Genomic DNA, 11486 nt, shown 5'->3' with positions numbered 1-11486 from the left:
TTGCCTTTTGTTCTTTGTAGTTTTAAGATGAGTTGACTTGCAGAGGAGATTAGTGCACCTTCTCTTCCTCTGTAGTAGAATCTGAATCATTCATGATAGACAGCTACCCGAGCTCCCTCCTTCCAGGGAATGTCTAGACAATAAGGGAAAAAATGTCTCTTAATGAGCTGGAGAAATTGCAGGCTCAAAAACTAGAACGCAGAGAAGTTCACCTTCATCGCGTTATTTGAGGCTGAGTGGGTGAAACGCAGTTAGGCTGAGAGACCTGTGTCCTGATCCTCTTGCTGAGACTTCCGGTTTACGTCAGGGTTGCTGTGAGGATTGAGATCTTGCTAGCAACGCCAAGACTGGCACATGGCAGAGACAAACAGGCCCACTGAAGGTTATCGGGCCATGTTTCTAAACACTTCAGAAAATAACAAGAGATCAGGTGTGATGAACAGGATTCCAAGTAATGACAGCATAAATCTTTAAAATGTTGTTTCTGAAGAGGTAGTCTAGAGTCAAGCAGCTCATACTTGGTTTTGTAACTCAGCAGTTCATCAGACTTGCAATAATTCCCTAATATTGCCTTTATTTTTTTATTGTCTCGCGGTTGCAAGTCACTGGCCACAGCTGCATGCTTCTTCACACAGTTCCTCCTAAGATAGAACAGGAGGAAAGGAACAGAACATTCTATAGTTTATCATTATTGAAAAAAATGTTTCCTCAAAGTGGGGACAGAATGCTGAATAATTCATGTGACAAATGCGTCTGGATTCCCAGCCTCTGGGAGTGGACCTGGGACCTCACATGCTGGCCAAACACTGTTGTGCTTGTTTATGGAGATCTTCGCAGCAAGCTTTTAGGAGGGTATTGGCCTATCTTTAGACACAATCAAAACTTTTAATCCCTTAGTTCAAAATCCATCTAACTGTATGTAGACTCTCTCCATTACTTATTCCTCTTGTATACAATAAATGCCTTATGTTAATGTAGGAAGAAGGCTGCTAGTTAGTTCCCGGCCACTTGGCCCCGAAATAATCACACAGAAACTGTATTAATTAAAGAAATTAAATTCTGATTGGTTGACCTAGAGCCTGTCCAAATTATAGAACCCCCATAGGCTGAAAGTGTGTCACCATGGAAACTCCCCAACAGTTTCTCCCCGTATTACATAGTGATTCGATGGGACTCGGGAGCTATCTCTTTGTGGTTTTCCCTAATATATCAGTTTTTCCTAAATAAATTCTTGGCTTGCTCGAACTCGATCTTTTGTGGATTATTCCCGGATTCTCGGATCCTAGCAGCGTGACTTGTCCAAGGCCTGTTTGCTGATAAGCCTTCGCAACAGGAAGAGAAGATCTCCTCTGATCAGGTCCTGTCCCCACCAGCCCTCTTTCTCCCGGAGTCTGACCTGAGTCCTAAGTGATCTGCTTCTGCGAGGATAAAAGCTGATGTAGACAAAAGCTCACTTGCCTTGGATTTCAAAGCCTTGCTAGTTAGTTAGAAAAAGTCCTCAAGTTTATTAATCCTTAGTCTCCAGTATTAGGACAATATCGTCTGTCTTAGAGGACTCTTGTAAGGAGCAAAGTAAGCATGTGAAAAAGGCAGACATGGAATGAGTGGTTTTATATTCTAGTTTTTGTTTGTTTTGATGCCCTAGATGTTCTGGTTTGAAAGATAGCTTTATCTAAATATGCAGTTCCCAGCCTGGGAACAGCATTGTCTCTGAGCCCGCTAGTCATGGAGATGCAGCTTCCTAGAGAGTCAGGATTGGTGAGGTATGTGTATGGGGGAGTAGAGGTAGGGGGGAGGGGAAGGGGAAGCCCCCCTCCCCTTATGAGCAACCGGAAGTCGCAGGAACTGGCTGAGCCATTATTCCAGGCCTTGTCATCTACTTCCTGCGTTGTCTGCTGGCTGCCAGACTCAGGCTGGACACCGCCCCCCACCACACACACACACACACACACACACACCCGGGTCGGAGAGAGCAGGAAGTGAACACCGAGGACTAGGAGAGGGGGAGAGGCCTCCAGCTGCCGTCACGCTACTTTGGGCTTGTGCTCTGAGAACCCCTGTCATCTCAGCACTAGGGATGCTGAGGCAGGAGGATCAAGAGTTCCAGATCGGACTTGGCCGCTTGTGTCAGGGTGGCGGGGAGAAAGCAAGAGTGAGCGCCGTAGTCGGGTTGTCCGCATCAGTCCAATCTCCGCCTTTCCGGTGTTCTTGAGGCTGGCAATGCTTTAAATGTTTGACATGTCCCTAGGATAGTGGTTCCCAGTCTTCTGGAGATGGATTTGTTTCTATGTTTAGGGATGGGTCAGTTGTCCTCCAAATGTATAACTTAATGGAACTGAAAAAAGCAAACCATTGTCTCTACAGAGAAATCATTTTATCTCCTAAGTAGCAAGACTGGAAACTCAGAAAAATGTCAATTCTTTGCCAGTCTGGCGATGACGGTAGTCATTTCTCTTTTTTAGCCTAGCAGATGAAAGCTTTTATCTCGGCCTGGTTATTGGAAACAGGTGTCATGTGTCTCATCTTAAATGGCAGTATTTTGAACTCTTGGGCATAGGATCCTTGGATTCGTAGTTTGCTCCCATGCAGTAGCCAGGATGCTCATCTGTGAATTACGCAGCCTCCGGACCTTTTACTTTTGATTGCTGCCTCATAAACCGTTTTTGAAAAGCAAGAAAAGTGTGGGGTTTGTTCTGATCTGTGACGTATGGAACTCCAGGAAACAGATGAGATGGCTCAGGGTGTAAAGGCACCTGCCTAACCAACCTGAGTTCCATTCCAGAACCCACACAGAGGCGGGAGGAGAGGACCCCACAAAGACGTCTGCTGACCTCCCCACGCGTGCCACGGCGTGTGAGTGCCGCACACTCTCACACACCTGCACACATCTGGCACACACAATAACAGAAAAAAACTAAGTATGGAACTTAGAGAATTATTTTAAACACCTTCTTAAAAGTCCCATACCATCAAGCCAGGCATGGTGGCTCACTGGGGAGGAGGCAAAGGCAGGTGCATCTCTGAGTTTCAGGCCAACCTGGTCTACAGAGGGAGGGAGTTCCAGGACAGCCAGGACTACCCAGTGAAACATTGTCTTGAAAAACAAAACAAGCAAACAAACTAAAATTCCTTTCCATCACTTGTAAATGAGTTACCCAGAATGCCAGGTTGTCTTGTATGCACTACCTCTTTACTTAGAATATGATCATTTGATTAGACTGTTGGAAAGACGGAGCTGATCTCCTTGATACTGATTCATTATCCTTCCCTTATCTGTTCTTCAGCAATTCTAGACTTCCATCATGTTCAGAGTCTGAAATTTCTCTCTAGTCAAAGCCCCAAGCCCAGAAGCCATGAAGGAAAGGTTTATTACATGTCACCAACCGTGGAAACCACAAAGTCGCACATGTATAACAGACTGGGGTGCATATCTTTAATCCAAGCACTCAGGAAGCAGGTCTCTCTGAGTTAGAAGCAAGCCTGGTCTGCTTAGCCAGTTCCAGGCCCTGACTCAAACAACCCAACAAGGGAATAATTGCAGCTCCCATTGTCAGCAAAGTATTGACTTTCTTTTGATATGAGGATCAGATATGAGTTAGCATATCTGGCTGTTACCCTCTTCCTTTGAAAATACAATGTCTTCTTGAAATAGTGTTCCTGAGTGGACTTTGTATGTCTTGCCTTTAAGCACACTCCAAAGTCATCTCTCATGAATCCCTGTGCTTGTGTGTTTACGTGTTGTTAGGTGTGACCACATGTATTGAAATCTTTTAGATTTCTGTCTCCCCTGATTGGTTATTGTTAAAACAAGCCCAGGACAAATATCGGCAAGCTTGTATTCGACTGAATGAATTGATGAGGATGCCCATAAATCAGTGCTATAACTGGTAAACCTGACAACTTGTAAGATTTGTACCCTTTGCCCCGCAGTTTTTCTCCTAGAAATGTATCCTGGAGAAATGTGTAAGAGATAACCAAATTTTCTGGGTTTTTTTCAAGACAAGGTTCTTCTGTGTAGTTTTTGGCGCCTGTCCTGAAATGCACTCTGTAGACCAGGCTGACCTTGAACTCACAGAGATCCACCCGCCTCTGCCTTCCAAGTACTGGGATTAAAGGCATGCACCACCACCTGGTGATAACCACACATTTTTAACAATAACAATTAGTTTCTGGTTTGTGTGTGTTTAAAAATCTTACAAATTTTTTGTTTTGTACCCAAACAATGCTGTTTCTGTTGGTTGCTTGACTTCTGAGAACAGTCACAGCCTAAGATCTGCTTAGCAAAACTTTGTTCAAAGTTATCCAGATATTTCAGTTAACATAATGAACACATCTCAGAGAATATTGTGTAGGTCCTACGAAACCACATGATTTAACCTAGCCTTCCTTTGTTAACGGAGCACTGGGATCACCCCTTGCATGTTTCAGGATTAAGCTGAACTCGGAGAGGAGTGCAGTGACCCAAGAATAGGTAGCATTGGATCTGAGCTCCAGGCACTATACAGAAACTTGGATGGGAGTTTAGGGGTACAGTTCAGAGGCTGCACATTTATCTGGCATGTGCGCTCAGTGCCACAAAACAAACCACGATGGAAACCTTCAAGTATAGTTACACATCACAGTTTCACAGCCTTGTATGAATTGCTGTGGTCTCTGTCACAAGCTAAGAAACCAAGTCATAAGTGAGGTAGGCTGCTCTGGCTACAGCAGTATCCAGGAGGCCTCTTGGTCAGAGTGTTGGCTACGGTTTATTGTAAGCAAGTGGAAAACTTCTGAGAATAAAGCCTAATTCCTAAACCATGTGTATGGTTCCATTGTCTGCAGGGCAAGGGACTTTTGCCAAAGGAAGTAGTCTACAGAGCCTTGCATTCCAGAAGATTCTGTTTGTTACTGAAGCTGGCTGGGCTCTATAAATCTTGGCTTTGGGGGCTGGAGAGACAGCTCAGAGGTTAAGAACATTTACTGCTCTCCCAGAGGTCCTGAGTTCAATTCCCAGCAACCACATGGTGGCTTACAACTGTCTATAATGAGATCTGATGCTCTCTTCTGGCCTGCAAGCAAACATGCAGACAGACCACTGTATACATAATATTAAAATAAATCTTTAAAAAATCAGTTTTGGCTTTTCTTTACTCTCAATTGAAGAGTTGTCTTGATCAGAGGGGCTTATGGCCACATCTGAGAGAGACTGTCTTAATTGATAATTATGGGGGAGGGCCCAAAACCAATTCCTAGGCCGGTGTGTCTGGGTTGTATGAAAAGCTACCTCAGTGTGGGCCTGAGAGCCAGCCAGCAGCATTCTTCTGAGCTCTGGCCCTGACTCTGAACAATTGGCTGTTGCCTAGAAGTATAAGCCAAGTGAACCCTTTTGTAAGAGACTGGTATTGGCTCAGGATCCCCAAGACCAAGTTCTCAGCACAAAGGAGATTTATTTGCCCCATGGGGACAAAGGGCAGGGAACGGGAGACAAAGACAGGAGACAGAGGACTAGGAAGAAGGAGAAGGGAGCAAGGGTGAGGGGTCGGTAGTGTTTGTCCCAGTGGGGACCACAGGACTGCCTCTGGTTAGAGAGGAGTCATATGGATAGAGAGGAAAATGGCGGTTTATAAACAAAAGGGTTTAATTTGAATTTATAATTTAGTTATGTTACAAGCTGGGGGACTTCAGCTTCAGGTTCTATTCGAGTAATATCTATGAGGACTCTGTGCCCTTCTCCCCAGAGAGTGATGAGTAACCAGACCAAGCAAGAGAATTGTTTTTATGTTGATTCTTTACTAGCAACTTCAATATCCAGTGCATCAATGGGGGTTACAATCTCAAAAGGCATGGGGGATTGATAATGGGCAACACACAGGCAATTCAATATCACAGTTATTAATCCTACTAAACCTAATACATAAAACCAATTCATAACCTTAATCTAACTTATCACTTATTCATAAAACACTTCTTAACCTTACTACAACTTATCCATTACTTATCTATAACCTTACTACAACTTATCCATTGCTTATCTATAACCTTAATACAACTTATCCATTAATTATCTATAAAACACTCCTTAACCTTAGCTTATCCATTAATTATCTATAAAACGCTTCTTAACCTTAAGTTATCCATTAATATTTCCTAATCTTATCAATTATCCATAAAATATCTCTTAACATTTCACACACTAAACTTATATATTAACATGTCTATGCTTTTCTCTTAACCCCTCATACACACATGAAATAGCATCATACGACCTGGTATTCCCTGGCTTAAAAAGGGCTTTTTGAATTTCTTCAGGCTGGGCTCTTGTCCGCACTGGGGGCTGGGTAGCGACTCTTGACCCCGTAGTTTGTGCTCGGGAGATAAGATCCTGATGTTCCAGGCTAGTATCTGGTAGGGCCTTGGACTCGGCTTTCGGATGACCCACTCTCGGGAAACAAGGCTTTTAGTTCTCTACTCTCGAAGATGAGGCTTTGCTCTCGGGATGGCAAAGCGTTCTGTCTGCTCAAAAGACGAAGCTTTGCTTTCGGGATGGCAAAGCATTCTGAAAGGCAGAGTATCTAGTCTGTTCTCGGGAGACAGACCTTCAATGTCCACTCTCAGGGAATGAGGATTTGCATTCAGGATGCGAGGCGTTAAATGTCTGTTTCCGGGAGACAGGCTAGGAGGATCTCTCTTTCCACGGAGGCCTGGTGCCAGAGCCATTGTGAGAAGTGAGATAACCGTCCTGCTTCAGCCACCTCTTTTAAGTCAGTTCAAAATTGTCCCTCGTTTGATCCTTCTGATAACCAGATGTCCTAGGTTATCAGTATCTACTGGCCACAGAAGGGTGGGGGTCCCTCTTGTGTGGCAAGATTATTTCGTTACCTCGGTTGCTGGGTGCAGCCCCCACATCTGGCAGGGCCAGATGGGTGTGGCAGCCTTCAAGAGGGCAAATGTTCTCTTAATATTTCACCTTAGTAATTTTCCATACCACACACAAGAAGAAATGCTTTTACATTACACCAAGTTACATTCATTTTTATTCTATAAATTTCCTGCTCTATCTACACTACAGATTCCCCTTTATTTATTCATTCAGAGGAATCTGCTTCCATGCTCATTACAAGTTACAAATAAGAGGTGTTTCATTTTAATTGGGCATGTTATTAGGTGAGCCAAAGGGAGCTTTTGATTGTTGGACTTCAATACTTGGATAGTTGGATGATGGAGGAAGGTCATTGGCTAATAAAGGAACTGCCTTGGCCCATTTTATTGGTTAGAAGATAGGTGGGAGGTGTAGACAGGACAGAACGCCGGGAGGAAGAGGAAGTGAGGTCAGACTCCACAGCTCTGCTCTCCGGAGCAGATGCCTCAGCAGAGACGCCATGCCCTGCTCCCTGGCAGACACACGCGATGAAGGTCCGACCCAGGATGGACATAGGCTAGAATCTTCCTGGTAAGTGCACCTTGGGGTGCCATACACAGATGATTAGAAATGGGCTAAATTAATATGTGAGAATTAGCCTAGAAGAGAATGGGCCAAGCAGTGATTAAAAGAATACAGTGTCCGTGTAATTATTTTGGGGCATAAGCTAGCCGGGCAGGCGGCTGGGGTGTTGGGGCGCCGCCCTTTTTACTACAGTTGGACCTTGGTAGTCAGCCTCAGGAGGAGAAAGTGGCCAAATAAGGAAAAAGACGTTGGTGGCTAGCTTTAGGAATGTAATCTAATGGTTTTCAACAAGGCAGAGGGAATGGGTGAGAAGGGCAAGGCCTGCCAGAGCCATGCTTTTCATGCTTGAGCTGGCCAGAGTCTCTTTACCTTTTCTCCCAAAAGTCACTTTTGGTTGTGGTGTTTATCACAGTAACAGAAAACAAACAAGGATGCTAACTTTAATGTTTTCTTGAGGTCTTACAGGTGGTGTTCTTCATGCTCTAAGGAAGATTCAAGCCCAGATCAAGGGGAGTGGAAAGGGGCCTTTCTTAACAAACAATAATAAGAGAAAGTTGGTCCCACAATGTTCTAAGACAAGAGAATCTTGTGAAAGGGAAGGATGATGCCTGGAAACAGGGAAGCTGCTTCCAGGGAGGCAGCTCTTCTATTTTGGAAACCTCCCATCTGCATTTTAGACAGCTACACTACCATGAGACATCTGGACCCCAGGCGGCACTGAGCCGGCTCAGGGAACTCTGCCACAGGTGGCTGTGGCTGGAGCACACACCAAGGATCAGATGTGGAGCTGCTGGTGCTGGGGCAATTCCTGGGCATCCTGCCTTGTGAGCTCTAAGCCTGAGTGCAGCTCCATTGCCCTGGGAATGGCAAGGAGGCTGTGGCTCTGGTAAAAGAGCTGCAGAAAGATCCAGATGGACCACACCCCCAAAGGAAGTGAGGTGGCCAGGTAGTGGGGGAAGGGATGAATTAAGATCAGACTGGTTGGTGATCCTGTGATTTTCCTTAATCTTGGCACACTGGCAGCCTGATGAAAATTAAAGCAGGTTTGTGTTCAGAACAGAGTGTATGCGCTAGTTTAGGGGTTGATGGTTAAGGTCTTTGAGGCCAGTTGAGAATCCTCACACAAGCACAGATTCCTCTCTGTCCTCCAGGATGAGGATGGCCATGCTGAGTGTGGTTCCATACCTTGGAGGTGATGGTTACAAGCATTCCCGTAAGCCAGCGGTTCTCAATCTGTGGGTCTTGGCCCCAACAGGGGTTGCATATCAGATATTTACATTACAATTCCTAACAGTAGCAAAATTACGGTTATGAAGTAGCAATGGAATAATTTTATGGTTGGAGGTTACCACAGCATGAGGAACTGTACTAAAGGTCACAGCAGTAGGAAGGCTGAGAACCACTGCCCTAAGCAAAGCATATCTGTTGTTTCTGTGAGTCTGGTTGGAGCAGTGATGTGGGACTGGGGTGCAAAAGGGAGTGGCACAGAAAGAATGATGCTTTCCAAACCAAGTGTGGTGTCTCAAGATTGTTGGGCGGTGGTGGTGCAGGCCTTTAATTCCAGCACTCGGGAGGCAAAGGCAGGCAGATCTCTGTGAGTTCGAGGCCAGCCTGGTCTTCAGAGACGGTTTCAGAACAGCCATAGCTGTTACTCAGAGAAACCCTGTCTGGAAAAAAAATCACTTAGGATACTGAGGAAGGAAGCTCACTGAAAGGTTTGAACTATTGTGGAATACTTAAGGGGTTCCTGAGCTCCTGTCCAAAACGGAAGGATGGAAGGAAAGGGAGAAGGTGAGGGAGGGATGGATGGAGGGAGGGAGAGAGAGAGAGAGAGGAGAGAGAGAGTAAAGAAAAGAGAATGCCATTTTCCAGATCCAGTGGGAGCTCCGCTGTGCTCCTCACTGGGGATTTGTAACACAAGTGTATAGTTGAGATATGTGCTTCTGGTAAAACTTTGAATCCTTGGCCTGTAGGCTGGAACCTTGGCATTGTTTCTTATATTTTTTATTAGATTCATTTTTTCCTAAATGTGTGTATATGTGTGTCTGTGTGAATATATACCACATGTGTTCAGGTGCCAATGGAGGCCAGAAGGGGCCATTGGATCCTTTGAAGCTGTAGATGCAGGCATCTGTAAGCCATCCGATGTGGGTGTTGAGAACCAAACTTATGTCCTCTAGAAGAGCACTGAGCCATCCCTACGGGTTTCTTTTAAAGATCAGCCTATTTATTATGTAAAAAATTCATTATGACATTCTCTTGCATATGTATCTTGTACTTCAACCTTACTCTGATTATTTTCCTTCAATCTGTCACTCATGAAAAAATACTTGTATGCAGGCAGTCTGAACCATAACTCAGTCTGGGCAATGGTATCAGGTATCAAGGATGGACTTGTTATTTTTATTTATTTATTTTTTTATTTTTTTATTGAGAAAATGAGAAAAAAAAAACAAGTTTCCACCTCCTCCCAGCCTCCCATTTCCCTCCCCCTCCTCCCACCCTTCTCCCCCTCCTCCCACTCTTCTCCCCCTCCCCCCACTCCTTTCTCCCTCCCTCTCCAGTCCAAAGAGCAGTCAGGGTTCCCTGCCCTGTGGTAAGTCCTAGGTCCTCGCCCCTCCGTCCATATCTAGGAAGGTGAATATCCGACTTGTTATTTTATTAAAAGCAAACAATTAGCCGAGCATTGGTGGTGCACACCTTTAATCCCAGCACTTGGGAGGCAGAGTCAGGCATGTGGTGCACAGACATGCATGCAGGCAAAACACCCATTCACATAAAATAAATAAGAACAGTTTTAAAGTATATTCTTCCAGAAGCCAAAAATAAAAATAGCTCACTGATAGGTCACTGGCCTAGCATGTGCAAAACCCTGGATTCCACCCCTGCACTGCAAAAATGAGTAAGTTAACACATGTTGCGTGTATCCTTGTGGCATGTTTTTAAGTCATTTAATGATTTTGTTCTCAAACGAGGTGTCATAGCACACACCTATAATATTTGCCTTTGGGAAGCCAAAGCCGGAAAACTGGGCATTCAGCACCAAGCTGGGCTACATAACAAGATGGAAGAGGGAAACCGAGAGACAGACAGACTGTCATGGTGGTGCTACCCTGTTGTTCCAGTGCTTATGAGACAGACGGACGGGGAACTCATGACTTTGAGGCTATCCTGACCTACACAGTAAGTTCAAGGCCATTTAAGCTACATAGTGAGACCCTGTCTCAAAGGAAGTATGGACTGAGGCCATGCCTCAGTTGTAGAATACTTGCTTAGCTAATGCAAAACCCTGGGTTCCATCTCTAGCACCAGAATAACCAAGAAAAAATTGATAACAATTTGATAGCTTTGTATTTAGTTCATTTTACCAGAATGGGATACTATTGCCAAGAATGAGGAGGTGATGTCAAAATGGAGCATTTTCTGAAGAGCAGACTATATAAAAGGAACATCAAAAAGATTCTAAGAACATATTTCTTTGATTTTGAAGAAGAGTATGAATGGCAAGTTTTGACAAGTCAGTCAGAAAACGAACAGGGAAAGAGTATATATAGTAAAGAAGAGGTCCCTTTGCGGATGTGAACAGAGGAAGAAGAAAAGGACTCTACCAGAAAAACGAGGCCAGACACGGTGGGAATTTGAAGAAAGCTTGACCTTGGATTCAACTACTTGTGAACGTTTCATAGGTACTGAAGGAAAGAAGTTTTATAACGTGATATATGTTGTAAACATTTTAGTAAAATGCCCCATCTTATGAACCATCAGAGAATCCATACTGATAGAAATCTCATACATGTAAGGAGGGAGTGTGGACAAGACTCTGTTGGGCGCTCAAGCCTTCTAATGCTCTCAGAACCATCCTGGGGAGAGACTTTCCAAAGGCCAGGACTGTGGGAGAGCATTCTCTCAGAGTGCTTATCTTCTTTTTTTTTTAATTTTTTTTTAAAGATTTTATTTATTATGTATACAACATTCTGCCTCCATGTATGCCTGCAGGCCAGAAGAGGGCACCAGACTTCATTACAGATGGTTGTGAGCCACCATGTGGTTGCTGGGAATT

The sequence above is a fragment of the Microtus oregoni genome, unplaced genomic scaffold, assembly GCF_018167655.1.
Source record: "Microtus oregoni isolate MIOR12 unplaced genomic scaffold, Mior012 000028F_ref0000031, whole genome shotgun sequence".
In the NCBI taxonomy this organism is placed as follows: Eukaryota; Metazoa; Chordata; class Mammalia; order Rodentia; family Cricetidae; genus Microtus; species Microtus oregoni.
The sequence above is the reverse complement of the archived record's forward strand: the minus strand, read 5'-3'. Positions refer to the sequence as shown.